The 5001-nt window shown below is 44.2% G+C and overlaps 1 long non-coding RNA gene across 1 annotated transcript; it reads left to right on the top strand.

Annotated features, from left to right (window-relative positions):
* The first annotated feature begins 1209 nt into the window (after positions 1-1209).
* On the top strand, positions 1210-2281 carry LOC308634312. The gene is made up of 2 exons (XR_014018995.1): positions 1210-1340; positions 1897-2281. It is a non-coding gene; the product is annotated as an uncharacterized lncRNA (long non-coding RNA).
* The last annotated feature ends 2720 nt before the right edge of the window (positions 2282-5001 follow it).

The following is a 5001-nucleotide window of genomic DNA, read 5'->3' as shown; positions in this document are numbered from 1 at the left end:
TGGTGATTGTTAATCACTTCCTTTTTTGTGTGTTGCTCATTGAATGCTACCTGGAATGACCTAAAACTGAATCTGGTTGAAACAGCTCTTAGATTTCCTTCTCACCAGTATTGGGTAGGACAGAATCGGAAGTACAAAACAAGCAAAGATCTGACATGATGAACTAAAAATTTAAGAACAATGAACATTCAACAGGCAAGTTGCAGAAATTTAAGAAACGACATTACGTTTTTAAATATTTGGGGCATGAAAGTATCTGCCAATCACGAAGCAGCAGAGGAATTCAGTGAAGAGTTTGCCAGGTTCAATACTGATGAAAATCTGATTCTGAAACAAATCAATAGAACTGATGAACATCACTGTTTTGCATTATTGCCCCAGAAAGACAGAATACTGCTAAGAAAGCACTTACTGGAATTAAGGGTGTTAAGGACAGAATAACCATGCCAGAACATGCTAATACAGCAGGCATACATAATTGTGAGTTTGCTGTTTTATTTATTTATTGGTTGTCAGGGGTTCTCTTATTGAAATACTTTTTTTCTTTTTTTGTTATTGTTGTGATGCTGGGATTGAACCAAGAGCTTTGTGCATGGGAAGGCAAGCACTCCACCAACTGAGCTATGTCAGTAGCCCTCTAAAATACTTTCCTTTGCTCTTCTCAACTAGCTGAATTCCTCTACATCATTGTTGATGTCATAAGATATCATGAAGGGGCATCTATCAACATTGCCACCTGTAGACTGAGCAGTACCAAAGATATCTTTAATGGTTTCATGTTCTCTAAAGATTGGACAGCATCTGTCCAGCAATGTTCACAATCTCATTGAAAGTGATATTTCCACTGTGTCTAATGTTTTTATTTCTTCCTCATGATGGTTCCTAGAGGATTTTGAAGATCAGAGAAGAGACAGAAGGTACTGAAAGGTTAATAAAATAGGTACTTGTCACTCCGTTTTTCTATATGCTTAACAAAACACTGTTTACTAATCTTGTTCCCAGGATGTGCTGTCCCCAACTGTGAACTGTTTGCTAATCTTGTTCCCAGAATGAGCTGTCCCCAACTGCCAAACTACAAAATGTAACTTCTCTCCCTGCCCTCTCCAAGGAAAGTATATAAGCTCTACTTAAGCTGTTCTCAGGGCTCTATCTCTCTTTGCTATAGAGAGCTCTGGGCCCTAGCATGCTGGTCTCCAAATAAACCCTCCCTTCTGCTGTTGCATAAGACAGTCTCTTGTGGGCTCTTTCTCTGACGTTTCGCCGGACCCTTACATTTGGTGCGTTGGCCGGGAACTGCGCATCACCAGACAGGGAGACCTCAACAAGATTCCTTTAGGGGGGTAAATAAGGCACCTTTTCTTCTTCTTCTCCTCCTCCTTCTTCTCCTCCTTGTTTTTCCTTTGCGATCGCTCAGAGTCTGGTTTTTGGCTCAGCAGAGAGCATGAGCTCTCAGAGCCTTCTGGTTTTTTGGTTTGGGTTGGCAGAGTGTGGTTGTCAGCGGAGAGCGTGAGCTCCCCTGGCGATGGTGGACAGACATGTCCCTGAAGCCACAGACCACATCTTTCAAGGGACGCCTTGAGAGACTCTAAAAGAGACGAAGGTGCTCTCATCTGGGAGGGACGGAAGTGCCCTCATCTGGTATATTCTGCTGCCAACCCATCTGGTCATGCCGGCAATCCTTTCTCTCAGGTTGAATTCACTGTCTGTTTTTAATCTTTGCCTTTGAACTTGTGTTACACGTTTACTGTGTGTGTCCGTGCTTGTGTCACGTTTATATTGTCCCTGTCTTTGTTCAAGTAACTTTCATTATGGGACAGAACCATTCCACGCCTCTGTCCCTGACCCTTGATCACTGGACTGAAGTCCGCTTAAGGACTTAAAATCTTTCTTTTTCAGTAAAACACCGGACCTGGCAGACTCTCTGTGCCTCAGAATGGCCCACCTTTGGAGTCGGATGGCCCCCAGAAGGATCTTTCTACTTCCCACTAATTTGAAAAGTCAGAGATATTGTCTTTGTCTTTCAGCCGGGACCACATAGCCATCCAGATCAACAGCCATATATCTTAACTTGGCAAGACCTCTGCAAATCTCCTCTTCCATGGATGAAGCCTTTCCTTGTCCCTGCCCCCGCTCCTACTCCTTCCCCCACGATTCTGTCTCTCAAACCCTCTGCTCCTCCTCCTCCTCCACCCTCTGTTCTCCCTAAATCTCAAGATTTGACTCTACTGGACTCTCCTCCCCCTCCTTATCCCCTGCCCTCGTCCCCCAACCCCCAACACCCTCTAAGTGATTCCCCTGCTGCTGACTCAGCCTCTCCACCATTGGAGGAAGCTGAGCTGGCCCAGTGCCCTCCAGATGACTCCCCCATGGCACACACAGCCCCTCTTCCCCGGAAGAAACTGGCCCAGCTAAAAGAACTCAAAGAACCCGCCGACGTTTTCACACCAGCCTACTTGGGATGACTGCCAACAACTCCTAGGGACTCTCTTCATGACAGAGGAATGAGAGAGAATCCTCCTAGAAGCTAGAAAAAAATATCCTCGGACCAGATGGGCGACCGACACAACTTCCCCTTGAACCGACCCAACTGGGACCCCAACACCTTTAAAGGTAGGGAGCATCTGTCCACTTATCACCGGGCTCTAATAGCGGATCTCCAAACAGCCACTAGACGGCCAACTAATTTGGCCAAGGTAAGAAAGATTATTCAAGGACCTAATGAATCTCCCTCTATGTTTCTGGAAAAAATTATGGAGGCATATAGGAAATATACTCCTTTTGATCCTCAGGCAGAGGATCAAAAGGTATCTGTTACGATGGCCTTTGTTGGGCAAGCTGCCCTGCATATTAAAAGAAAATTACAACACTTAGATGGATTACAAGATATGACTTTGAGATGCGTGTAGAGTGCCGGTGAGAGTTCAGGAATAAAGAATTGCTGTTGGAATCTACAAGTTTTTGTGGTGGCTCAGTTATTTTGTGTCCAGCCAGACTGTGGCATTTGGTGGCCCATACGGGGAATGTCTGAAGCTTGGAGGATCACTAGGCAATGCTGAACTGACGTGGATCTGGGGTGACCAGTCTGGGCCTCTCAGAACACACACTGAGCCCGGATCGGCTGGATTCAAGCTCCCGTTCGCCTGCTTCCCGCAGACAAACAGCTGTGACTCAGCACTAATCCATCCGGCTGAAACAACTGGTCGGCCCTTCTGTTCCTACGGAGGTAAATGCCAACCGAGCCTTCATAGGTAGTGGCCACAGGTTTGAAACAGGGCTTGGAAGAGACCCGGCAAAGGGAAACGAACTGTCACCATTTGCAAGAGATACCACCATGGCAGAGAACTGATGTCACCAGACTGAGGATGAGGAGATAACTTCATTGAAACCAGCGGCTACAGGTGTGTAATCCCCTAGCCTCCCCTGTCCACACATCAGGGAAACCTTAAGGGCCCCTCCCAGCTCTCCTGTAAGGGCCCCTCCCAGCTCTCCTGTGAGCGCGATAGCCAGACCGAGGGAATCAGACGTGGCACGGGACCCGCGGCACGGAACTCCTGGCTACCGCTCCCACCAGTGCTGACAACTGAGGTCTCTTGCACCAGCTACCGGGGGCGTGGCTACCGGAGGGCAAGTAAAATTCGCTGAGGATTCTCAGCCCCAAGCTCTACAAACTTAGGGTCTGAGGGAATGGCAAACTGGGAGAGTGTGCCCAGTTGTCCATGAAAACAGGGCTCCCAGGAGCAGCAGACCTGGCGTGTAGCCAGTATTGTGGTGAGCAGCACCCGTAAGAGGGGCCTGGCTAGAGGAAAAGTGGGGAAGTGACTAGACACAAGAGGAGGCCCTAGGCACTCAGGATTGGAGACTCGCACAGTCTGGGAGGAGGAGCTGCTGCACAGTGATTGGTTCCCGCGTATTGACAGGAGAAACTTGACCTGGTGGGCACAGCGCCACCTACTGGAAGAGAAGTTAATCAAACTCTAAGACTGCATTTATTAGTTTTTTTTTTCTCTTTTTTTTGATTTGGGTTTTTTCTTTCATTTTCATTTTTCTTTCTTGTTGTTTTTAAAATTTTTTTTACATTTTTTAAAAAAATTTTTTTCTTCTAATTTTAATGTTAATTTTTTTGTTATTATTATTTATTTATTTATTTATTTATTTTTATTTCCTATTTTTTTTCTTCTTTTGTCTTTTCATTTCTTTTCAATTTTCTTATTCCCCCTTCCTTGAATTCTACCTGCTTACTCTCATTCTCTTTAGTGACTTCTTCCCTTCCCTTCTAATACCTTTCCTCCCAAGCATCAAATAAATTTATAAGAGTAAACAGTAACTCAGCAGTCAAACAGAACAAGAAGTAACATGAGCAACTTGAAAAAGCAAGGAAGAAAAGGAGTACAAACAATGCAAGACAGCCTAAATATTCAGGAGGACCTAGAGTCATCAGAAAAATGGTCATATAAAGAACTCAAGGAACACCTTAGACAGATGGAATTGAACCTTAAAGAGGATATGAGACAGCAAATTCAAGCAGCGAAAGAACACATTGAGAATGAATTACATAAACAGATAAAAGAAGAAGTTAAGCATCTTTATCAGGAGATAGAGATTATAAAAAATAATCAAACAATAATTCTAGAAATGAAGGAAACTGTAAACCAAATTAAAAACTCAATTGAGAGTATCACTAACATAGTGGAGCAAGTAGAAGCCAGAACGTCAGATAATGAAGACAAAATATATCATCTTGAAAAGAGTCTAGCCAACTCAGAAAGGCTGGTAAAAAATCATGAGAAAAACATCCAAGAGTTATGGGATAACACAAAAAATCCAAACTTACGAGTCATCGGGATAGAAGAAGGTACAGAGATTCAAACCAAGGGAATGAGTAACCTGCTGAATGAAATAATTACAGAAAACTTTCCAGAAATAAAAAAGGAAACAGATATACAAATTGAAGATGCATACAGGACACCGAGCACACAAAATCACAGTAGACCAACGCCAAGA

This window comes from Spermophilus citellus, assembly GCF_964194105.1.
Source record: "Spermophilus citellus genome assembly, chromosome: 15".
NCBI classification, from domain to species: Eukaryota; Metazoa; Chordata; class Mammalia; order Rodentia; family Sciuridae; genus Spermophilus; species Spermophilus citellus.
Note: the sequence above shows the minus strand (reverse complement) of the source record. Positions and strands in the feature narration are given on the sequence as shown.